Here is a 26,131-nt window from a genome sequence, read left to right as displayed (position 1 = left end):
ACATTTTCCAGCTTGGAACCTTACAAGTCCTCGATATATCCATTACTTACCAGTTCTTCATATTTTTTCCATATGGAAATTCTCCTTGAAATCAGATCCGAGTTTGCGTTCACTTGAATTTCAAATTATTTTCCCTAGTACAGCTGGTGAGGAGTATCTTGGTCAGAAGCCATTTGTAATAAAACCTTGATTTTGTCTAGTCGCCATACAGTTGGAGTCTTTCTGATCAGTGTATTGTCTTCTGTTGCTTATTTTTATACACTGAATTTTTATGGTGTCCATGCTTCAGCTTTTTCATGGTAGCATTTTTGGTGTTGGTACAACTGAAGTCTGTAAGTGTTGTTTATAAAGCTAACATACCCCTTGCTCACCCAACTAATTAGCATGACCATGGCAAGCTGCCTGAGGTCTTTAGGTCTGAATTAATTTACCTGTTGCATACTGCTTAAAACTGGAACATCACCGAAATATTACAGTAGTGGTAAACATGAACAAAGCAGAATGTCTAAGAGAAAAGTCTTACCAAAATAGAAATACTTTCTTGTTCAAGTCAGCATTTTGAAAGAGAGCAGTGAGTTGTTATCAGCTAGCTATTCTCAAAACATTTTTTGCAGTTGTTGGGTCTGCATCTGAAGAAGGCAAAAAATAAAATTTTGACTGAGGTTTTGCTTCCTTGTGCTTCTGTGTACTTTTAAAACTTATCCCTCAGGTCCAGCACTGGCCAAATTTTAATCCTTAGGACTGAAGCTCACACATTCTCCCCAAAGTGCACTTTGCCATCTCAGAAAGTGGAGGGATAGCTGATAGTGAAAAATGACCATGGGAGGGAAGGTCACTCACCCATGTCCATGGAGAAGAAGGCAGTTGGGGAATGCAGTCTGAGCATGCTTCTCTGAGCCGTACATGTATCAGAAATGCTCACATGTGCTACCCGGGGTGAAACAAACCGACAGATGGTCCATAATCCGCACGCTCTACAAAAACTATCATACATGTCTTCTAATCTGTTAATGAGTGATGATAACATTTCTTTTGCTGTTGATAGGACTCTGATTGTGCCTTCTGGTAAGCGTGAACAGACCCCATCTCCTTTCCTCTCCACCTCTCTAGCGCTGGCCTTATGGAAAGGTTTGAAAGGAAAGAACTCAGGCATGTCGTGAAAGGAATTAGTGGACAAAAGTCCTTTGTGTTGCTCTGTAAAACTTATGTAAGTTTACAAGCACTTCTTTTCTCCCTCTAAGCATGCTCTGGGTCTTGCAGAGCAGACAGGATCCTTTGCTGTTTACAACAAAGATTCTTCAGGCCAAACTTTGCCATCCATCCTGGTGCCATGACCCCAGCTGGTGTCCAGCCTTGCCACCTGGATTCATGAGCAGTCCTGTGAGGCAGGCACAGCCAAGAGTAGTTATCTCCTCCATGTCCTGTTGTGTCATGAATGGTGCTGCAATAGTGATAAGTCCATGGGGAAAAACACTATCTTACCAGAACGAGGTAAAAGGGATTCTGCGGCCTATGTGCTAGTGCCACATTTAGGTTTATGGCCTACATGCTAGTGTTTAGGTTTACACAGAGAATCGGGATGAGAGACCAGACATGCCATGGAAGGTAAGAGTGGGCAGTCCATATTTTATGATTTTTCCAAGTCGGTGGGTTTTTTCCCCAAATGTTGGAGGTTTCTGAGTGAAGGGACAAGAGCGGGAGAAGCAGAGTAAGAGATCTGCAACATGCTGCTCTCCACGGTGAGTTGATACCTATGCTTTCTGTGAGCATTTACTTATTTTCAGTGGTATGTTAAGGAACAGTAGTGTGCATAGGTTTTGGAAGAGAAGTGGAAAGAAGATTCCCATCAGAAAATAAGGATGGCTGGACAAATTTGCAAAGAAGACTGTCATAGCCTGGAGTTCTTAAGATCTCTGGCCTCATCTGAAAAGTGTTTTATATCTAGCCAAGGCAGCACCCTTTCCTACTTGGCTTTTCCTTCCCACTGTGATATCAAACCCATGTATATAGTGGTTTGTTTGTTTGTTTGTTTTCATCCCCCTGTGTGTACTCAGCTTTCTGAGGATGATGTCTGTGATTCCCAGATACACCCTGGCAGTCACCTGCTCTGCTTGCAGGGAAGTCTAGCACAAAGAGTATTCATGGGAACAATATCTGAGCATGGAAATGACAGATGGAGAAGGGATGGTTGGATTGTGGCAGTGTGGCTGCACCTATGGTGGCTTTTTCCTCACTGGAAGAGGTCACTGGCATTTGGAAGTGGGGCTGGTTGCCAGTAGTTGGGCTACCAGAGCAGAGCAGGGAGGGATGAAGCTGTGGACATGGCATACAATATTTTTAAGTGGGACATGGAAATGTAAATGAGAGTTGATTGAGTGGACAATATCTGGACCAAGCTCAGAGACCACAGCCAATGGTCTCATCTCTCCCATGGTGCAGACAGCATCTTTCAGCTGCAAACACCCATTTCCAGTAAGGCAAAGGAAGAGGTTACTCCCGCAGCCCCCGCCCCTGCTATATCCTCCCTCCTCCACGTCAGAAGTTAGGGGGAAGCGAGCTCAGCTTCATGGTAACGCAGCCAAGCTTGGACAGCTGTCAGAGCTTTCATCTGCTTTAGTAATTTATTGCTTAATTAACTTAATATCATGTTCTGCACTGAAGATATGGCTGTCAAGGCATTGCTTAATTAAGTTAATATCTTGTTCTGCACCACGGCTGTGGCCGTCATGGCACAGCCAGCATCTCAGCTGGAGGAATGAGCAGGGCAGCGGTGACCGGGGGACTGAAGCCCTGTGTAGGTGTGCCCATGTCCGTCCGAGTGTTCCCTGGGACCCGAGAGAAAGCCTCTTCCCGCCCCATGACGTGGTGCTGGGGGGCCCTGCGAACCTTCTCCCACATCCCTGGCTGCCACTGGGACAGGGGTGGGGTGTCCTGAGCAGGAAGCCAGCATCCTCCCCAGGGACGGTCTGGGCTCTCCATTTCTCCTTGGCCACATGAGGAATCGTTGCTCTTGCTGGCCTGAGTGGCTCCCATGCCTGCCCCTGCAAGCACACAGGTTTGCTCCCTGAACCAACCACAGGTTGTGCTTTCAAAACTGGCGATGTATTGCCAGTGCAGTGCTGGTATTCTGCAGTCTCTTGCTACTTCCAGTTCCTGACCCCAGTCGTGTAGCCTGGCCAGCAGACCCAGGCCGTACAGCTTTTTTACTCTCTGCAGCCTCCTTGGCTCTTCAGCTGCAGGTGAAGGGCCCCACAGTCGGAGCCAGTGGGAGCTTAATTGGTGTCCGATCTTCCGTCACCATTCACCTCGTTCAATTGCACACCCTAGCAAAGTTCAGCTGCAACAGTAGGGTCAAACCCATACTCCTTAACAGTAGGAAGTGGAGAGCAAACACATCCTGCCTCGGTTATTGAAAGGTTTGAAACAAAGATATCCCATATGTGATTCTGTTTGTAAGTGGAGCAATTCTATTCTATTCTGCTTCTGGGTTTGTTCTTGTTCTTGTTCTTGTTTTGTTTTGTTTTTGTTGGTGGTGATTTTTTTGTTTGTTTGTTTGTTTGTTTTTAGGAAGTAAATATTTAACCATTTTCTGCATCAGAAGTAAAATTTTTATGACCATCATTAGCATGTGTGCAGTTTGGAGTAGATTGGATTTAAGAATAAGCAACATTTCTTTCCCTGGGGTGGACTAAGTGGTCCCAGTGTTGCTCACTGCTGCACCACCACTTCAGTAGATTTCCTCAGACCTCAGGAAAATACTTCCAAGCCATACATTTTAATTCATACTATTAAAAGTGTACAGATTTAAGCTGTAATTGTTTTCTCTTGAAAACAGTCTTTTTCCCCATCTTTTTTTTTTTTTAATTAATTGGATTCACTTGTGGTACTGGCAGGTTTTAATGGGATTTCTTTTTAATTAAAGCGAGAGCGAATGAATCCCAGAGGGTAGATCCTGCTTTTGTTGAAAACTGCCCTCATACAAATGGGATGTTATTCCATTAACAGAGCTGCAAGAAAAAGATTTGAGGATTATCAAGGCACGATGATAGCACAGTCCTGCTCTAAAAACGTCTTGAGACTGACAGAGGCACTTCTCCATCTTGATGTGCCTTTTATGCAAGAAGATAAAGGCAGCTATATATGGCGAGTACAGGAGATGTAGTGGTTGATGAGGGAAGAAAATAAAATTAAAGCTAATGATCTTTGGTATTTGGGAGAACTTAAGTGCTAGGAGATCTTTTAAGTCCTAAACTAAATGCAAATCTGTGCTAAACATGAGCTTCTGTTTCTCATTCCCTGGTTTTACGTGTATGCTTGCATGAGTGAGAGAGTGGGAACTTCAGGATGACGTGCTTAGAAAGTCAGTTTTAAAAGCAAAATGCTGTATCCACTGTAATTGCTCAGAATAGTGCCTTAGAAAAACAGGATGCCAGCTCCCCTGCATTTGCTTCTGTGAGATCCCATGCCGTGCCATGGAACTACAAAATCAGGCCCAAAAGTTGGTTGGTTTTGTTTTTTTTTTCTCCCCATGAAAATAACATCACGTATTTTTGAAGAGAAACATAATTATAGAACAGGCCTGAGGAACCAGGGCCCGGCTTTCCTGCATATGAATTCTTATGCCCATGACCTGCTCAGCCACCCCTCAGACCAGCAGAAACACCTGATGAAGTCCTCTTCCTAATTAAATTAATTGCAAACACCTTGTTGACTCCAGTGTGACCAGAATATCACCTGCTGCATTTCTCTGGCTGTAATATTATTGTGGTGTGTCTTTATGGTTCTGTGTACCACTTATATTGTTTGGCTATAATTCCCAGAAGAAGGCCTATTCTAAGCTCAAAAAAAATAATAATTTTGTTTGATTACATAAAAGGGAAGAAGTCAGTTCTCATATATGGGAAAATGCAAGATAAAACCTGACAGAGGAAATTATATTATGTTTTTGTTAGTCTCAAAGAAATATGTTTTGTATTGTCCAAAAACAAAACAGCTTGCTCTCTTCCTGCACAGCTTGCTAACTTTTCCTTTCTTTTCTTTTTTTTGATAAATAAAAGTTGGGACTTAGAAAATGTGTATTTTCTCAAATATTTTGATGTTACTAGTTACAGATTAAATAAATTTAGAATGCTTATCTAAGATGCCCTTTTTCTCAGGGAGTCAGGCAAAAGTAAGAAATGCAGTGATTGCAATCTGTCTCTTGCATAGTAGCAACCCCCTTAATTAGTCTTCAAAAGTCACAAATCATTTCTAAATTACTTTGTATTTCATAGTGAAATAGGTGAAAATAAGTGACATCTGTCTGAACCTCATAAACGTCAGAAGTTTTGATAAGAAGGAAGCAAGATTAGAGGTACTTCAGTTTTGATTTTTAGAAGCTAAAATCTGATCCGTGAGGTTCTGCAAAAGCAAAAACAAATCTGGTTTTGTATTTTCCACTTTTAACTCAATAGCAACAACTAAATGAAAAGCTGTGTTAACCAGGTGCCATTCATAGCTTGGAGAATAGTTAGATTGTGTTTTCTTTTTACTGTGTGTCACTGCTGTAACTATTCTATATACTGCAAGTGGTCTTAGTAATCTAAATTACGAATAACTCTTTCTTCACCGAACTGCCAGGAAGTCCTTAAAAAAATTTAAATGAACACAGACTTGAAGGGGAAAAGCCATCATTAATTGCTGAGTCACGTCTCATTTTCCTGCAGTCCCAGCTGCTGATATGTTTTACCAATCAAGAGATAGTGGCTCTCATCTCAGAGCATTTATATATTTGTACAGCACTGTATATTTTGTGATGGATCCCTCATGATACTGTTTGTTATCAGCTTGTCTCTTCTGTGGTTAATGGTTTGGTTGGAGTTCATAGAAATAGACAGATACAGAAGAGAAGCTGCAGCAAACAGGGTTTTCATTTGGCCAATTTGGATTGCTGCTGTAATTATGCATTGCTATAATTAATCCAACAACATCTACTGAACAGTCTGACCTGAGCAAGAAAAGTCACTGACCGTGATGGCAGATCTTTTAATTACAAGCAGACTATATACAAGCTTGCTGATGTTCTGCAGTGCTTGCAGAGAGTGGGACACACCATGGTCATTCGCAGCCTACCACCCACAGCCCCTGGGAGACCCCAAGAAAAGTGACACACAGGGTCCTAACAGCAGGTTTAGACGAGCAGAGTTTGGCATCTAATATACCTGAGGTCTCTCCGAAAACTAAGCTAAATATGTCCTTCAGCATCCCTGGCATCTTCAGCATAATGTGGAAAGCATCTTGAGGGCATCATGACCGTAAACGAAGAACAGTGAAAAATGCCGCAAAGCCAGTCTGAAATGACAGCAAACCTAGAAATTTTTGTGAAGAATTCAAAATGACCACAGTGTGCATAAAGTATTTTCAAGTGTCTCTTTTAGTGAGTGAAGTAGTGGTTTGCCTAGTGGTTGCACGTGTCCCTCAAACAGATCAAATCGTGCTGTTCCTGAACTAAGGGCAACTTGACCACAGGACAAGTGTGAACACACACTGGAGATTGTCAGTGTGTTTACGAACCAGAATTTAGCAGCAAAAGATTATCATTGTGTCAGGCAATGAGACAGACCTCCCAGATAATTCCTGCTCATTACCTCTGTTTTGTTCAATACAGGAGGAAAGCATTGTTAAAATACAGCATTACACATCATTTAGAAGTGGGAATTGCTGTTGAAGTGCTTTCAGCACAAGTTTTGTCATGCACGTTCTGTGCTGTTCTTTGAAATAAGAGACCCAGGGCTATGGCACATGGCTGAGATCTCTGAATTTACTTAAAGACACAGCCAGGAGGAGTTCTTGAAATACATTTGAGAACAAAAATAGCTCACGACAAAATGTTTTTGCCTTTGGGTTTTCCACTAATCATTTGGTTGCGTATGTTTAACATTATTAAACTGATTTTTTCTATAGCATTGCCTTTACAGCTTTTGGGTTATGTTCTGCTCTTGCATTCAGCATGCACAGCATCCTTGAGACCTGCATACTATGATTTTGGAAGGCTAAGCTTGGTCATGCAGAGACCTGATGTCTGCACACTGTTGATTTCTGAGTGTTTGTGAAGTAGCCCTAATACACATGAACATTTTTGTCTAAGTTGAGTCATATTAAAAGCACATGCCTTGTAGATTTTATTTCTAGTTAGGAACAGACAGGATGTTTTTAAATTGAACATAATAATTTATCATTGAGGTGACCTTAACGATAAAACTGCCTGCATTGTTGTAGCAGGTAAGTTGAGACTCTTCATGTGGAACATGTTTCCTTAGTTGTTCTCCATGTGCCCCTAGGATTTATGACCTGATTATTACACTAGGTTTACACCTATGAATTGTAAAGTCCATTAAATTGTTCAATGTTCTGTTATTCTTACATCACTCAAAAAATGCAGCAATGGAAACGTCTCCTAAGGCAGGACTTAATGGCCTGTAGGGTTGGGTTGTGTTATTTATCCTTTTTTTTTTTTTTTTTTTTAAAGAAAGATTTTGTAAGTCTGTGAGAGCAAACTGTTGGATTTGTTCAAGAATGTTAATGGATCTTTTGCCTTTGAGTTGTTTTCAACAAATACGACACCTGTTCTTGGCAGACCAAGAGCAGTGCTCCCAGTGCCTGCTTCCAGGAGAGCAGATCAGTTCTGAAAGGGCCCTTAAATCTCTTACAAATTCAGGGTTGACTGAATAATATCAACAGTTAGAGCAGTTGCTAGCATGGTCTACTTAACCTACAGCTGACCCTTTCTGCAAAAGAGGGGGTTCACAGTAGGTCAAGCATGCTGAACAGGGAGAGCTTGAGCATTTCTGATTTCCTAGGGGTGGGGGAGTGGGATTGTCCCCCATACAAAGCTGCTTCAGGCAAGAGTGGGCTGTGATGCCTGCCTTGAAGCCGCTCATGGTGCTGTACAACCCAGCATCTCCCCTGCAAGTAGCTGAATTGCTCTGGCAACTTGCACCCTGCCAACCACAGGGACTACAGACCCTTTCCCTGTCACACACATGAAGGCACACCAGTCATATGAGAGAATGCAGGGATCCCATCCCTTCGATCAGCTGAGTTAGGTGACAGGAGATGCTTATGTTATCACAGAATCACAGAATCATCTGGGTTGGAAGAGACCTCCAGGATCACCTAGTCCAACCTCTGACCTAACACTAACAAGTCCTCCACTAAACCATATCACTAAGCTCTACATCTAAATGTCTCTTAAAGACATCCAGGGATGGTGACTCAACCACTTCCCTGGGCAGCCCATTCCAATGCCTAACAACCCTTTCAGTAAAGAAGTTCTTCCTAATATCCAACCTAAACCTCCCCTGGCGCAGCTTTAGCCCATTCCCCCTCGTCCTGTCACCAGGCACGTGGGAGAATAGACCAACCCCCACGTGGTCTTCTGCGTGCCCCGATGTGCATCCAAGCTGTGACAGGGCAGGAATACAATGGGAAGAGGTGATACAAGTTAATCAAGATGAACGGTTTAGTATTGATCACAGGAGGTTCATATCCTGCCACATAACTGGAAGTCTGTCCTTTGCATCACCATATTGTAGGCGTCCTTTGTCATGTGAACAAACATGCATCCCCTTTGCATGGCAGAGTGCGCACTGGTTATATGATGCACACTGTTCTGGGATCATAAGCGAGGAGGGTTCAGGACTAACAGGGCCAAGTGTTATAGGGGTATAAGGGTTATATTTTGCGTGTTTATGTCATGCACGGTTGCATTCTAGCTGCTTTCCAGAAAGAATATCAGAAAATACCTGATACCATGATGTCATGGTGCTTACCAGCACTAAAGGTTCACACAGTACAGCGAAATATCTCTATTTTATATGGTCATTCCAGAAGTGATTTTTCATTGCTTGTTGCTTTGGTGGAATGAGGGAGTCATTGTGGCAGGAATCACTGGAAATTTCCAGGAGCTTTGGAAGTCAAGAGTGTTTTGGCTACTTTGTTGGAGGGTTGTTCAATGTGTGAAAGGCAGCATAAAATAAGTCACAGGGATAGATACTAGAGTCTAGAGAAGACAAAAGAAGTTGCTAGTAGTAAGGTTCATAACAAGATAATAGCTTAACCAATGTAAGGGAAGTCAAGGTGTATACACTTAGAGACCCCTGTCAAGCAAAAAATTGGTCAGCTAGATGAGACACAATGGGATGGTGGGAACAGTGCTTTTTGCAGATTGGATATGGTACATTGGCTCTGTTTTTGGCTGCCTTCCTTTCTGGAAGGACGTGGGGAATGGTGTTGTGTTGAAGAGCTCTGGGAGGAAGCCAACTTGCTAGCAGTGCTTCAGACAACAAGGAGAGGTTTGCAGAACTTGGGTGATGCTGGTCTTAAACATTGTTTTGGCTTATTTAGAGTATCACTTTTAGGTGAAGCTTGTCTTCCCCTGTTTTGTGAAGATTAAACAGGCAAGATGGATACTACCATTATTTAGAAAATTAAAAATGTGTTGTATTGCTGGAGCAAAGGGCTGAAGCAAAGGAGAGAGGAGGTTGTCCAGGTGCCTTAGTGTAACCTTTTAATCCTTTAGAATCTCTTCCATGAGCACTTTAGCTTTCTTGTTACTGTCCATGTCATTTTTTTGTTTCATGTAGTGTGACCCTTCAAGGAGCCAAGTGAGAGCTCCCCCAAAAAACTGTTGAGCTACCAAAGCAAATTATCAGGCTTTTAATTCATACAGGATAGTCCTCTCCAGGGGACTATCAGGCAAGGCAGCCGGATCACAGCCAGCCTTTCTTTTCAGCCTTTGATTGCTCTCAGCACAGAGCACACTTTTTGCGTCTCAAGATTGTGGTTCATTTATGGATTTACAAAAGCACTGAAAATCACTGAAAAACAAATCAGAGGGCAAACGCTTCCATTATCCCTTTATTCTGGAGGAAGGAGATTCTCACAAGCATCTGCATATCAGCTAGCACAAGTTGGAGCTGAGCTTTGGGCATCCCCTTTGCCAGGAGGGGTGGATGTGCTCCTCATTCTGCAAGACACAGAAGTGTATTAAAAGGTAGCTCATCCCCTTGCACGTAAAGGATTTGAATATAAGTGTGCCAGAGGAAACAATGAAATTGTTTGCCAAATCTGCTTACTGAAGCATGGAAGTTTCAGAGGCTCCCTGAGTACCTATGCCTTGCTAAAAGGACCTTCAAAGCAAGGGAAATGTTTTAGGAATACAGATCAGAGTCTGTCGTTCTGGATTTTCTGAGACACAAAGATTTAGGTAATTTGTGTTTCCCACCCCATTCACTCAGAAGTGATGCTGTGCTTAAATCACTTGCTTTGCTTGCCTTGCAGTTCCAAGTGGTGTTTGCTTTGAAGCAGACACCTCAGTTATCAAAGTTTATGGTCTCAAGAGAGACAGAAATTGCCAAATGAGCAAGGAGGAAATTAAGGAAATAGAAGAAAGCCAATTGTTTCATACCATTGTCAGCAAGCTTCAGAAAGAGTGGATGAGAATACATGGGCAGGCACCAAGGATCAGCAGTACACTTTAAAGACAGGCAGAAATTTTCTCTTATCTTTCTTGGACTTAAGTTTACTTTCTTCTCTTAAGGCAGTTTTGCTACGGTAGGGATTTGAAGGAGGACAGAAAAAAATGAGATGAAGTTTTCTTAGATCTAAACATTATACTGATAGGACCCAAGAGAAGAGAGAAAAAAATAACAACTAAGAAAACATTTTTCCTAGCACAACTGGTGAATCTGTGAGAAACAGTGAAGCTTGTAGTTTTTAGGCTTGTAGGCCTTTTTATTTAATTGAGTACTGTGTTCGGTTTTGGGCCCCTCACTACAAGAAGGACATTGAGGCCCTGGAGCATGTCCAGAGAAGGGCAACGAAGCTGGTGAAGGGCCTGGAGCACAAGTCCTGTGAGGAGTGGCTGAAGGAACTGGGGGTGTTTGGTCTGGAGAAGAGGAGGCTCAGCGGAGACCTCATTGCTCTCTACAACTACCTGAAAGGAAGGTGTGGGGAGCTGGGGGTCGGCCTCTTCTCACAGGTGACTAGTGATAGGACTAGAGGGAATGGCCTCAAGTTGTGCCAGGGGAGGTTCAGGTTGGAAATGAGGAGACATTTCTTCTCAGAACAAGTGGTCAGGCATTGGAACGGGTTGCCCAGGGAGGTGGTGGAGTCACTGTCCCTGGGGGTGTTTAAGGAAAGGTTGGACGTAGTGCTTAGGGACATGGTTTAGTGGATGACATTGGTAGTAGGGTGATGGTTGGCCCAGATGATCTTGGAGGCCTTTTCCAACCTTAAAGATTCTATGATTCTGTGGTAACTGATTCAAGATCCTAAACATGTCTGGAAAGATGCATAAATGTTTTTTCTGCAGCATCGGTTCATTTTAGTCATTACTGTTTAGTCAAAGCAGTAATGGTGTCAAGAAGACCCACACTTTTCCTGGATTATTTTTTTGCACAAAGTGTCCATGAATGGACTTCATATCCATACAGTCACAATTCATTTTATTTTTTTTGCACATTCTTCTATTTGCAATCTCTTATGCACATTGTTTTAAGAACTTTGTCTCATAGATAGTATCACATCACTTTTCAAGAGCATCACTTTCTTTTTTTCATACTAATTATGCCTTAGATGCGTACTTGTTTTTAAAACAGAACATGTTTTTTTTTTTTCCTAAAGACATATGAAATGGGTTCTTTTTGACTAATACAACTCTTCATATGCATATTATACTCTTTGAATGAAGCTGAAGGAGTCAGAGGATGCCGAAGGTGAAGCATGCAAACAGTGAACACTGGAGCAATTGTCATTAAGAATGGCCCTTGTATGTCGAAATGCACTTACTTTGTAATTAACCTATTAAAATGTCTCAATAACAGTGTAAAAAATGTTCCCCTAGTTCCTTTTGACCTTGGAGGCAGTCACACAGGCCAGTCACATGCCTGTGAACTGAGGGGAGGCCCAGCAATTTTTCACTTTGTACCCTCTGGGGAGAATTCAGTACACACAACTGTGTTTAGTGTCAGGAGGTGGTGAGGAGGGCACTGACAAACCTAGGCAGCGAACCACACATGCTGTTATGTAACATGGATGGCTTTTGCAACACAGCAGATCAGTGCTCTCCAGGACTTGACCTCTGAAGGGAGGCAGGCAAAGGGAGGTAGCATTGCTGCTCAGATCCTCTCATCTTTTTTCCTAGTAGACCCTTCAGGCACAGCTTTTAGCGTTGCTTCAGGTGTTTCTTTCATATGGAAAAAAAACTGGGGTGGATGTGCCCCAAGGGTGCTCTGCAGTTTCTGTAGCCATTCTGGGCCTTCCAGTTTCTCCTCCCTAAGGTGGGGTATGGGTTTAGCAAAGGTGCTTGACATTTCAGCTGCACCACGGCTTTGTTCTCGTTGAAGTCCACAAAGTTCTGCTCCTGGTTTTGAGGAGACAAACTGCGATTAGAGGATTAGGCAAAACTGGCCCGTGTTGGTGCTTTTTGGAAGTGCTTCTGCCATCGTGCTCCTCAAATACACCAGACAGCTTATGTTCCCTCTGGCAGGGAGACCTCCGCCTCAGCAGTGAGAAATCACAGGGATTAACAGCTCTTGTAGGGAGAGCAGCAAGGAATGAGAAAAATGGGGATGGGCTGGCAGGTTCTCCTGGGCTTGGCTGACAGGGGAGCAGCATTTCGTGTTTCTCCCTCAGAGGGGTTTCTGTCACACGCAGACGTTCCTGCTGAAGTCCAGCCTACAAGCTGGAGAAAATACAGGTGCCTGTTCACAATTCAGCTTGCCTGCCGAGAGGAATTACACCACTGCCAGTTGCTGCCTGTAAGCATGGGATAGAGCTCTCCACTGTCAGCTGGGGGCCTGCATGCAGGGCAAACAACCTCCCTTCACTATGCATGGACATCTATTTGAGAATTGCCCTTTAAAGTAGAAGAGAGTGGCTTTCCTTTTGACCCATCTCAGCATGGAGTGATAATGACCATTATCAAGTGGGTGAGGTGCCATACAGGTCCTTCATCCCAACCGGCCAGTTCTGCAGAGGTAACACGGTGCGATACGTGAAGTGTCAGGAAGAACTGGGGACTTACTCGGGGACAGAGGGCACTTACCACTTGTGGCTGGTAGGTTACAATTTCAAGCATCTCCTGCCCCTCCACGACAGGTGGCTGAGCCATTTGTCAAGCATTTCATGAATTCCTGCTCTTCCTACAACGATGCTCCAAAGCCATCTTTAGCCACAGAGCAACTGCAAAAGAGACTGCTGTTATTTGTGTACAGCTGATTAGCCATCATGATGAAGGTGATAAGAGCATAATACGGAGCCACAGCATCCCACCCAGACTCTTCTTAAGACACCAGCACATGAGAGAAGAATGAATGTGCATGCACTTTCTTAAAGGCTTCCCTGAGCCCTTTACAGCAGTCAGATATCCACAAAGAGCCCCCAAACTGGCGGTCTTGCTGAAAGTGGTGCCGTGCTGAGCTGAGCAATCCTCCTTAATAAGCAGAATGGATGCCAAGCAGTTCCAACTGCACAGCAATATGATATATAATCTAATTATGTTAATAATCCAATCTGATTCTTCAGGGGGGAATTCAAGAGTCTATTATGGGCAAGAAAGTATTTTCTGTTTGTTTGTTTGTTTTTCCCTCTAACATCTATGAAGGCCAGGCACAATTGGCTACTCTTTGTTAGTCTCCTTCAGAGTAAGCATTTGTGCTGATCTGTCCTCCTTTTCTTTTTTCTTCTGCCCATAAACAATTGTCTCCCCAGCCCCAGGAGTTATTAGGGAAAACCACAGTGGGACTGTCAGAAAAATTTATAAAACCCACAAATAGGTAAGGCTCAGCCAAATAAAATAAAGAAGGTTATATTCCCCACTTTATGTTTGGTTTTAGCTTGAATCGTGCGATGCAAAATGCTTCTCTCCAGCTGGCTGGAGCTCTTTAATATCTTAGTTAAAACTACATGCAGTGACAAACATGAATGTTATGAATGTCACCTGTTCATTAGTCTCCTTGCTTCCTTTTTCTCTGCCTTGTACACCTCTGTAGTCTTAACATCAGCTTTCACCTCTGGATGGAAATTGCTGTGTCTGATCCCTTCTGGCTCTTCTGCACCTGTGATGCTTACTTCATTCCCAGCTCCCTCTGCCTGCCTTCACCAGTCAGTCAGGACCTCCAGAGGGAGGCATGGGAAGGTGCCACCAGCATGCCCACAGCACCCCAAATGCCTGAAACTGCACACCCATGGAGTGAGATGCAAACCTAATAGGAAGCTTTCAAGTAGCTGTTCTTGCAGCCTTTCTTCCCAGGAAGACTTCCATGCTCGGTCTGCTAGAAATAAGGAGATAAGCCAGTGACAGCCATGGAGAAGTGATCCAAGAGAAGGAAGTACAACCAAAAACTTTATTTTATGTGCCTTCATTTCTTGGTCTTGGTCACCAGCACCATCTGAATGTAGACACCTTATTGCTTAACTGACTGTTACGTACATGAAGAAGGCTTGCACTGACCTTGACCTTCCTCCCTCACACTTGATATAAAAGCCACAGGAATCAAAACGTGGTTGTAATCAAGCCACAACTGTTCTAACAATAAATACAGATGGAGAAGGCAAAAATGGTTTGGGTGTGATCACTCCCTGAGGCTGGTAGGCTACATAAGATGGGGCTGGACAGTCTTTCAGGAGTAGTCTTCTTTGCCAAATTAGGGGAGAGAGCACAGCACCACACTGAAGACTGAGAAACACCTCAGAGAGGTAAGATGGTGCGAGCTTAGCAGTGGGCTGCCCGTGCTGCCTTCCCACCCAGCACCCTGAAACAACGCTTGCAGAGCACCAAGGGGTGAGGAGGGTCCTTCAGGTGCGCCCCGGGGAGGGCTGTGTGTGTCAGAGCCCTGTGTGCCAGCTTCGCAATAGATACCGAGCCACACAAGCCTTCAAAAAGCTCATTAAAATAAACATCGCAGCAGTGGAAGTGCTTCTCAAGCTCCATGGGTCCCAGAGGGTGGACCGGGAAGCACAGGAGAGTGCTGTGTCGTAAGAGCAATTCCTAGGTGGAGTTACGTGCTGAGAAACTTGTTCAGGCTGCAGCATTTATCTTGTTTTGATGGTATTTTTTTGGTGGTGCTCCTTAGAAACCAAATGACTGCTTCCTTTCTGGCTCAACCAGGCACTCTGAAACAATGCTAATCAAACGGCGTCAGGGCTTCCTTTCAGACGTTGCCTCTGACTCCCTTAGAAGTAAGTGGGCTGCTGCTCTCAGCCAGCACCGTGGCTACTTGCAGCAAAAGGCACTCCTGTTAGGCACAGCCTATGTCTCCATGCACCTTTCACTCTCACCTGTGCTTTGCTTTTGCTGCCAAATTACACAAGGTAGGAAGACTGTGTTTAGCTTGCCTTGCCAATGGCAACAGTAATAGGAGAACACAGGGCTCCCTCCCTCTGAACGAGGATGGGAGTATCTGTGAAACAGGTTCCGGTGATGTACTGACAAAACTGGGGTGCTGCATGTAAGATTAAGGGACAAAAATGTGTGAATACACCTTCTGCTTGTTTCTAGCCTTTCAACTGAAAACCAGATCAGATATCTTGTATTTATCTTATGCTTATCTATGCCTCACGGTTATAGTATTAACTGCTGGAGTTAAAAATGCATGTGTTTGGTTTTGAATGAGAGCCTACTGCTAGGTGAATGGTTAGCTGCGTGAACCTTGACTCTCATGCATTTGCTGTGTAGCAGCTGTTTATTCTTGCACCTTAGAAAATATTTCAAAGTGAAATGTAGGGCAAGAGTCTCTCTTGTCTCTCCATATACAGCAACACTCAGTTCTGGGAATTTGGGTTCTTATCTGAATGTTGGTGGTTGTCTGTGAAAGACAGGATTGGTCTATATCTACAGTGCTCTAATCTAGTAGATACATACATATATATATATATATATATTTATATATTATGTCCATCACTGCAAATGGCAGCTGCAAGCACTGATGAAGAACATCCTACCTCAGACACAAACTGCATGCACAAAAACAACCTCTTGAACCAAATCTGGGGTTTTAGACTAACTTACCAACATCTCTCTTCACATGTACTCAAATGACAGTGTTTCAGCCCCAACAATCATCTGTGGAAAGAGCAGAGCAGCTGGTCTCAATGCCTGGAGCCAAAGGAGCCTTTGTGGCTGTGTGATGATCAGCAACCCCTAGTATCCATACAGCACACACAGGCAGAGGTGCCAGTGCAATAACCTACAGTTACCAGTCAAATACCAGTAGCAGATACTTTGATTTAGTACAGTAAGGCATCTCAGTGCACGTAAAAAGCCATTTCTGGGCTTCCAGGCACTTGCTTATGCCTGGAGTGCTTTCACCTTCTGAAAATGCTCCGTATCAGAAGTGAGAATCTTGTGCAATAGCAGCCTTCATCTGTCCTGACAGACAACATGAAATTTTGTGGAAGCTACTTGAAAAATTGCTGTTCAAATGTTGGCAGCCGTGGCAGGAATGTATTTGCTCGCACACAAATGCAAAGGCACGCACACACATATCTGCATGTTGCTGGGTGTGCTTGGTGTAGTGCTCTGCCTCCTCCTCTCCCCTTGCAGAGGTTATTTCCCGTAATTGTGCCCTGCAGTGGTGACATCTGGCATAACAGAAAGCTCTGTCTGGCCTGGCCTCCATTTGCTCTGGGCTACTCACAAGTAAATAAAGCACAATTAATGCCACCAGGGTTAAGCACAATTAATACCACCAGGGAAAAATGCCATTGCGGTGAAGAAAGCATGGATCACGGTGCATGTTGGAAACACGGCTGTCCTGCACCCTCTGCCCGCTGATGGGAGCAGGAGGTGTTCAGCAGAAAGCCTTCGTTTCAGGAATTTAGGGGCTCAAGAGGCAGTGCAATAACTTTTCATAGCTCACGTTAACGCTGCTTCCTTATAACTAATTAATGAACAGAAAATGAGGGGATTTGTACAAATCCTGCTACAGAATTTCTCCCCTTTTGGAGGGATTGGGCTAAAAGGCACAAGAAAAGAACCATTGTACTGGAGAATTAGAGGAAAAGAGTGTGCCCTAAGGCAACTGAGTGCTTTGCACATGATGGGAGACTGCTGCTGCTGTTGAGATTTAAAATAGGATGAAACTTTGTGTATTGATAGAAAATGAAGAAATGACGGCATGGGCTAGGGCAATGCTGAACATCCTTATAAACTGCATAAAACACTAGGAAAACTTGGAGTAACATTTGACCAAAGCTGAGCAAATGGAATATTTATTACTTGAAATGACCCGGATAAATTTAGCCAGACGAGGTTGTATTTTTACTGGTGTTTGTCCAACTGATTTTCACTTGTTTCACCTGTGTGAAAACTAAGCTGCCAAGACCATTGGGTTGTCTTGTATCTCCTCTTGTTAATACAGACTTCTCCATGCCTCCTTGTCACATGGTGAATTCAAGGATCCACGTTTCTTATCCAGTAGTGGTTCAGAAGTGGTCTTTATCACAGAATCACAGAATCATCTAAGTTGGAAGAGACCTCCAAGATCACCTAGTCCAACCTCTGACCTAACACAAACAAGTCCTCCACTAAACCATATCACCATATCTTTTAAAGACCTCCAGGGATGGTGACTCAACCACTTCCCTGGGCAGCCCATTCCAATGCCTAACAACGCTTTCAGTAAAGAAGTTCTTCCTAATATCCAACCTAAACCTCCCCTGGCACAACTTTAGCCCATTCAGAGCACAGTGCCTGCAGACGTCCCTGGAGGCAGAGCTTTTCTTCCAAGGACCTTGCAGGACAGAGGCCTTTAGTTGTGGACGTTCACTGCAGAAAGGATAGACACAGTGCAGCAATAGAACAAAGTATCGAAACAAGGTGGGAAGAAAGCTACAAAGGAGTTAGGAGGAATGAGGCTAACAACCTGCAGGTTTTTAATATTTGGGATTGAGCGGAGCTGGTCTCAGCTGGATTTACACAAGGTATGTTTAGAGACTGTTTACTTTGGATTTTCATGTAGCGATGCAAAATCTACCAGCTCCAAGGACAAATGGATGAATCTCCAGCTTATGTTTCACGCTGCCAGGTTTTTCTCCAAGGGAGTGTGTGATCCAACCCATTATTTGGCTCAACCATGTATGGTATTACTCCTGTCCCCTAGGAAAAAGAGAATAGAAGCCATAATAAAACTGTAGCAGCAAATAGCTATGTGCTCAGTAACAGTCTCCTTCAGGTGCTTGGCATGAGAGTTTCTCCAGGAGATGTGCACTACTGGTGAAGAAGGGAAGTCCACGACCCCCTCCCCCACCTTTTTGTAAGCTTACACCTATGATTTCCATCTTTCTTCACTTTCTCTTTGTGTAAGGCTTAGTACTTTCGCCTGTTAATGCTGGCACTCTTTGGGCTTCCCTTTTGAGGTGAGCTGAGAAATGCTTAGCAGATCCATACTTTCAGAAGATGCCTTATATGCCCATTTACAACATTGCTATTCCAGTCCATGCTCTTAACTCAACTCTTCCTCCTGACTTAAAAAAAAAAAAAAAAGAAAAAAGAAAAAAGAAAAAAAAAGAAATATTGACTTTAAAGCCATCCCTCCTCTCTGTTCTCGGAGCCATGTTCTTTTCCCCTCGCAAGCATGGCTTTGTTCCAGATGACTTTTAGCTGCTTTATGTGAATTACTGTAAAGTGCTCTTCACAGTGGATGGCCCAAGCTGTGTTTGCCCTGACAGCGTCCCCTGTCTGCACTGGGTCAGGGCTGCATTTTCCTCTTCTCCCTCTTTTTATTCCTGGGTGGCTTGCTCTCTTCTACTGGGACAGTCAGTGCACATACGACTAAGATTGAGGTTTTACGAGAAGTTTTACGAGGGAGCAAGCCCTCTCTGGTTTCTGAGCTAGCCTGACAGGAGCAGGAGTTTTCCTCTGTACCTGGGTTCCCAGCTCCAGCAAAAAGCACCAAGCCCCATCTACCCATGCATGAATGAGCTCTGCTGAACCCCTGCAAGGCCAGGTTGGATTTCTTTACTTCACAGTCCTGAACCAGCACGTCGGAGAGCTGTCAGCACTGCTTGGTGTGCCCCAAGGCTGTGCCAACAGCACCAAGCCATGCCGGCAGGGGGGCAGGAGGTGGCAGAGGATGGTGCTGGGATGTCCACATTGATGGGGTCATTGATCTGTGCTCTCCTGCAACGCTCAGCAGGAAGAAGGGTTTTTCTCCCCAAGTTGTGAAAACCTTCTGCCTTGTAAACAAAAGTGGTTGCGTGAGCATCCTCTGCTTTGTTTTTCTCTTCTGATGCTGTTTCATGCAAAGGAAATGAGCTGCAAGTGTTTAGCTTGGCACTGTAACTTTGGTAATCGTATCCAGGGCATAGAGTAGCATGGGCTGGTGCTTAATCATTCACTCATTAGCACAGTGTCCTTTGTGCTTGGAAGACAAATAGAGGGTAAGAAACTGTGTCAGCCTGTCTGAGAGAAGCGGGTACAAGGTGGTTCGGGAAGGACGACACACTTTCTGCGCTTCTTGGTGCACTGCCTGATTGCCTTTCAAGCACAGCTGTTGCTGCTGCTACCCGTTTTGGAGAAAATTGCTGTGTTTGAAGCACCCATCTGCCTGCAGCTGTTGTCATCTTCTAATTGGCGTAGCCCTGTCAATAGGGAGCAGCACAACTGTGAGCGTGCCCTGCACCCTCACCCAGCTGCTGGCACCTCCAGCACCCTCTCGTCTGTGTGCTTTCTGTGTACGTGCTTTCCAGGGAGTGACCTGGGGGCTGGCTTTGCTCACATGGCCATACAAAGAGGATTTCTCCCCGCCTCAGCTATGAACACTTACCACTCGAGGCGTTTCCAAAGGGGTTAGGGAAACATGAATGCCTTTGTAGATGCTGGTGGTAGGGTTGTACCCACAACATTGCATTTCTGGTCACTTGTGCTCCAAAAGTATGGCTTGACAGGGCTGTGGATGCAGATCGAGTTTGGACAGCAGGGAGATGGAAAGCGCAACATGCAATTTGAGATTAAAGGAGCTTTACTTGTTTAGTCTGGAAAAATGTGGACTGGGATACATCAGAGGTTTATATACGCATCAGGGAAGGAAACACCAAGAAGAGCAATAGGTTGCTAAAGCAAATGCTCGGTACTGGCAAAAGAACAAAGAGGGATAAACTGGCCATTAGTAAATGTAGATGAGAAGCTGGAAGCCAGTTCTTGAGGATCAGCCGAGTACTTCCATGGCAACTGTGGGGACAAATATTCTTAGCTGTTTTTAAGGCAGAACTCAACTAAGTTTATGAAGAGGATTAGCTGATGTGCTTTCCTGCAGTAACAGGTGATGGGACTGGATGACAGGGGAGATCTTGTTTCCTTCTTGTATCACTGTGAACTCAACATGCATTTATTAAAGTTCCTGCAGCAGTTCCGCAGTGAGCCTGAGAACAGTGGAAATGGCAAGCACATCCATGGATTGAACTGTTCACAAACACTGCATCAAATTGCATCAGTTCCATGGGATTGGAAGGGGGATGTCTAGCCAGCCATGTGGTAACTGACCACCCAACATAAGCGTTGCATTTAGGAAGTTTCAGGGTGGTGCTAGTGTTTGTTCACGTAGATGCTGAATGCAGCTAGACACTAGCCTTTTTCTTTTTTTCCTTTTTACCGAGGTTACTTTTCAGCCATATCACTAGACAGACAGCCAAATCCAGTGTGGCCCAGGAGGAGGTGAGCAGGATCACAGGAGCTCCATTAGGACTGGCTTGCTCTGCCGTCCGACCATGCCAGGAGTGGCTGCCTGCGCTCCTTGCATCACTGCCAAACCACAGTGCCAGCATCTTTAAAACTGCTGCTGGGCTAATGAAAAGGCTGTTTTTCCATGGAGATGCTATACATGATCCTGAGACTGTGGTTTTATAAGTGCTTGTGATACTTTATGCATATCTTTCAAACCAAAAGAGGTTGTACTTTCATGATTAGTGCGTAATGTGGGCAACTGAGGAACAACTTTGGCAGGTTACCTAGGGAGGGACACCTTAGAAAAGCTCAGAATAATAATATTTAAGCAGTCATTCAGTATCTTCCAGGAGAGACAATTTACATCTATCCTAGAGTGCTTTCTGATGTGGGTGTGTTCCTTTTGTTGTTTTTACAATGAGGATCTCAGAAGTACTGAGTTAGGAAGCCATATGTAATATATATATATACATATATATAAAGATATATTTCATACACCTATAAAAAAATCCTGGTTACAGTGAAGAATTTAAGGGAGTTTCCTCTTCTACCAATTGTTTCAGGATTTTTGTCACCTTTCCCACTTGTAAAAGTGTTTGACTTTTGGTCTTTCAGAGGTTAAAAGGTGAGCAAGCAGCAGTTAGATCTGATTTGAAAAGAATATGAGTAAGAATTCAGGATTTCCTGCTTACAGAGAGCCATGTGACTACCAGTGAATGAGCCCAGTCAAAAGCTCGTTGCACTGTAAAGTTAGATGCCCTTTTAATTCAGCGTGGTTTGAGCCATGCATTAAAAGGCCAGGTTACTGAGATCCCAAAGCTAGACTGTGGCTTACAAAACGTCTTCTTCCTGCATTTTTGGTGGCAGGGATTTGTTTGGCAAGGTGCTGAGCATTGACAGGTCTTCATCATGACAAGTCATTCTCTGTATGATGTAATAATTCATAATTCATGCTTCTGTTTCATCACCAGTGTACAGAACGATGTGTTCAAGGGAGGTTTGCATCCAGTGGATGATAAGATCTTGGTCTTCCTGATGTCATGCATTCCTTCTGGGAAATGTAGGCTAAAGAGCCACTCTCATGTGCAGCTGCTATATAGGGCATTTGTATACACTTCCCTTTTTCTTACCCTTTTTCTTACAGTTTTTAATTTCAAACAGAAAGTAGAAACTAGTGTTTTTCAGTTTCTGCTGTTTATGTGAATTCATCTTTGCAGACACTGTTAGTCCAGCCCATAGTCATCTAGTTAACTTTTTTGGTTTTTAACTTTCTTTTTCAGAGTAAAGGCTTCTTCTCTGCATGAAATAAGCTTTTGTAAGTACTGAGAAAACTATGTGGTACTGAGAAACATCTTGCCTATTCTCTTCCTGAACTACTGTCTGCAATGGAGCATCGAGTATTAGATGATGCTGTAATCACTACACACCATGTTTTCCCAGTGATGGCACTTTTTTGATAGAGACATGGACATTTAGTAATAGCAGCAGTGTTATATCCAGGGAGGATATAACTGAGGAGTAAGGGAGACAGTATTGTGAAAGTATCCATATCTTTTGTTAGACAAATTGGAAGAAATGGGGAAAAAAAAAAAAAAAAAGTTTTGGGCTCAGCACCTAATCATCAGCTCACATGCATGATAACTTGACTTTCTTCCACAAAACCACTGGATGCTTTCTACATTTGCCTGCTCCAGGCTTCCTACTCAGGCCATGTAAAAACTTAGCTGTTTTTTTCCAAGCATTTTCATTTTTATATAGAAATATACTTAGCCTTTAGGGCATGTGATTGGAACAGACAAGCTCCTCGTATTGCTGACATTGTGTATTTTTGGTGTAGTATGTGAGATCTTGCACAGTTTGTCTGCTGCTAAAGATAACTTGGAAATTGATCTTTTGTATCACAAATAAAATGGGGTAATAAAATGATGTGCAACAAAAGAGAACAGGTAGGATGCCCAAAGATGGCAAATTTAAATCAGGAGATTTAGAGATTAGCCTCTTCAAAGTTTCTAGCTGACTCCTTTCCCACCATAAGGCAGGAATGGAAAAACAGGTCTGTGTTCCTGTAGGAGGACTCCTACCATAAGGAGGGAGGAGTGGTACAGCAGAACCATAGTAATAGCTGTAATAGTAATAAAGAACAACAAATAGTAGAAATACCTGTCACTCGTTCTTGGAGAGCTCACCAGACTGAATTCTTGAGCTTTGTTATTCCACCCTACAGGCTAGTTCTTGTTTTTGCAACATTGCACTCAAGAAGTTGAGTAATTACAGATTGAGACTAGGCAGGATTAAGCTCCTAAGTGCCTCTTTAGACACCTCTGCCCAAATTTGAGACCACCAAACCATATATTTAACTGTTGCCAAACCTTGCAATTACTTTAAGTCTTTAAGTGGTCACTTCCAAGACTGAGAGTTTCTGGCTCCTAAATAGCAGTGTCAGTCTGTACGATAGGTATGAATTCGATTTTCTACCTTTCATAAGTATTCTAGTATACTGTATACTGAAACAATATACTAAGGTATATTGTTTCTCCCACCAGATTTGTGTTTGCACATTGCATACAGAATGGGCAAAACCAGAGGAGTTTCATGACATTTCAGATGCCTTGGTGTTGCTGTCAGGAAATATATTAGCAAGTATCCTCATAAGCATACTTTTTTTTCAGAAAACTCACAAAATATTCTATAAACACCTTTCTGATAAAAGGCACAGTGAGATTAAGTGATTTTCCTAAGACATTAGAGCCTGTGATTGGATTTGATTTTGTAAATTCCAGCCTCGTATTTTAGCTACATGCATTCCTCACAGCAGAAGGTTTTATCTCTTTGACACACAGTCTCATCTTCTTTACTCATGGACAACTGGAAGACAAACAACTTTCATGGCTTCATCAGCTCGAGTAAGTCCCTAACCTTATCCAATGGCTTTGTCTTTATTGGGAAATAAAAGGAGGTATAGGAAGGCAGCACTGGTAAATCCTGTGCTGTCAGAGTCTCACAGGAAATTGAATGACCCTTGCTTAAGAAACACAAACCACAAAATGTGGGTGTGATGTTTATTGGTATGTGCTTCGTGTTCTCCTGCGAGGACAGATTGCATTTCACATTGCTAATGTACATTCTGCCTACCTTTTCCAAGAAGATTTCAACTCTAACTCATCTGAAAACAACCCGTTGGAGAGAGATGCTGCAAGTGCTAGTATTTTGACTTCTGACTGAGTCCTGAAAAGCCCTCCCCAGCGCTAATGATTTCTGGTAAGAGGGAAGAAGGATGGGCTTTCAAACACGGGGAGCATTCATTAGTATGTACTGTCAGTGTAAATAGACCCCTGCTTAGATGTTAGTCATATTTCTTCCTGGTTTCCATTTGATATCTGTTTGTTTGATATTTCTCCTGAAGACAAGTCAACAACTGTATTAACTTTTGGATCGTGGTATGGGAATGTTTATACTAATTTCCTGACAACAGCATCCCTGTGATCTCATATTTAAAAACAGTTGTAGGTTTCCATAATCTTGTCTTTCTATTAAAAAGAGAGGGGATGAAAGCCCATAATGCAAGGGGGAAAAGAGGTCTAGCTTTTGGAAAAAATAAGCAGTTTACATTTGTATGGGTGCAAGATCACAAAAGTTTGGATTGTGTCTTTTTGGTATCAAAATTTCTAAATGCAAAAGATATAAAAAACAACTGCTTTAATGTATTATTCATGTTCAATTAACTATCCTAAATAAGGGCGAAACATCACAGTATTCTTGGCGAACAGTTTTTGAGATATGTGAGAGCACTTAGTTTGTCCTCTAGGAAAATCAGAGATCAAAGGCCTTCTCTGTGAGAAGCTTGCTTAATACACAACATTTTGGTTTAAAACGTTTTAATGTTAGGATTTTTCTTGGGATCTCCTAGTGTTTTGGCATTGTGGCAGACTTACTTCACTGTTGACTCTGCAGAATAGTACCTAATACTTCAGTTGATCTGCTCTATATTTATACTCTCATTTGCCTTCAGAATTAAACTCTCTGGCAAGACTTCATTAGGCACTTAATGAGCAAGGCACACAACCTTTAATAAAAAAAAAAAAGAAAAAGGAAGGTATTAAGAGGCTAAAAGTTGAAGGTGCATGTGGACAGGCTTGTTTCTATTCCAGCAGTTGTTTGTATATCTGGCCATTGGAATATTCAAGGGATGCAAGGAATGGCTGTTTCTCACCAAAGCCTGCATTTCTACCCTTGGCCACACTCCCAGCTTGCAAAGAAGCTGATGTTAACTTCAGCACAAGGCAGTTCATCTGTCCTGCCTTTGTAACCTAAGTCCTCCTGTAATCCATGTTAGCGTCCCGTCCGGATTCTTACTCAGGGACAGGATTTTTCATCTGTTCTTGTTCTGATTGTTTTAAAAGCACTTTAATTGCTGAAATATTAGCCATGGTACCTGGGTTGTTCTGGCTTAAATCACTTCCAGCTACTGAAGAAATAACTGCAGTCATTTGTTGCTTCCAAAATGAAGTTCAGAAACATCAAGGCAGGAGGTCAAAATACGGAGAGAGGTGAAGGAAATGAGTTACTCGCACAACTAGTTGTCCAGCAAAACAAACTCAGCAAGTTAAAGAGAAGCTGGAGCTTTATGTACCATGTATAAAGGCTGTATAGGCATTATTAAAGTCACTGTTAAGCCATGTCTGTAATGTATAATTTTGATAATTTGAAACAGATCTGCACTTTCACATTCTTGCAGATGGCCCCTTGCTTGTTAATTGTGTCTGTGCAACAAATAATAGTATTGTAACAAACATCACAGCTGAGCTGGAGCTCACCTGTGTGTCAGCTGTTTGCCAAGTTCTGGTGACAGACACCAACACCTCAGTACTTGTCTGTTTTAGGGAAAAAAAACGCACACACACACCAAAAAAAAAAAAAAAAAAAGGAAAGGTGACTGTCTGCCATGGCACCATCAAAAAGAACAACATATTTGAGATGCATTTTCTCAGAAAGCTATTTTAAGAAAACCATCAAATGCATGAGAGTGTATCTGCTGGTGCTACCTGCAGTCAGACTTCTGAATGTCACCTGCAGAACTGCTTCACTGTTGTTCTCAGCACGCTGAGCTGACCAGGAACCAGCCAGCTTTCTGCTAGCAGTGGCTTTAAGGATGAGCCTCTACCTTTCTTCCTGCATCCTTGTCTGGGTGGGACTGCCTCAGTACAGGTACCTGAGATAAAACAGTAAAGATCGCCAGTATAAACCTAAAATGACTTCTTTCTCTGTTGATGGGAAATGAAGAAACAAACGAACAGACTAGTGACTTGATCTGTGTGGCTGGGTTTGCATCAGTGCAATGACCCGCAGCTTTCTAAGCAGCATCCGGGTGGAGAAGTACTATTTCCATTTGTCATTTAAATCACATAAATACAGAAAATAACAAGGTTT

The 26,131-nt window shown here is 43.1% G+C and overlaps 1 protein-coding gene across 9 annotated transcripts in view; it reads left to right on the top strand.

Annotated features, from left to right (window-relative positions):
* The window catches only part of PALM2AKAP2 (PALM2 and AKAP2 fusion), a 253,654-nt gene that overhangs the window by 176,209 nt on the left and 51,314 nt on the right, over window positions 1-26,131 (top strand). The gene's annotated exons all lie outside the window — the stretch shown is intronic.

Source organism: Cygnus olor, chromosome Z (assembly GCF_009769625.2).
Source record: "Cygnus olor isolate bCygOlo1 chromosome Z, bCygOlo1.pri.v2, whole genome shotgun sequence".
Lineage (NCBI taxonomy): Eukaryota > Metazoa > Chordata > Aves > Anseriformes > Anatidae > Cygnus > Cygnus olor.
Note: the sequence above shows the minus strand (reverse complement) of the source record. Positions and strands in the feature narration are given on the sequence as shown.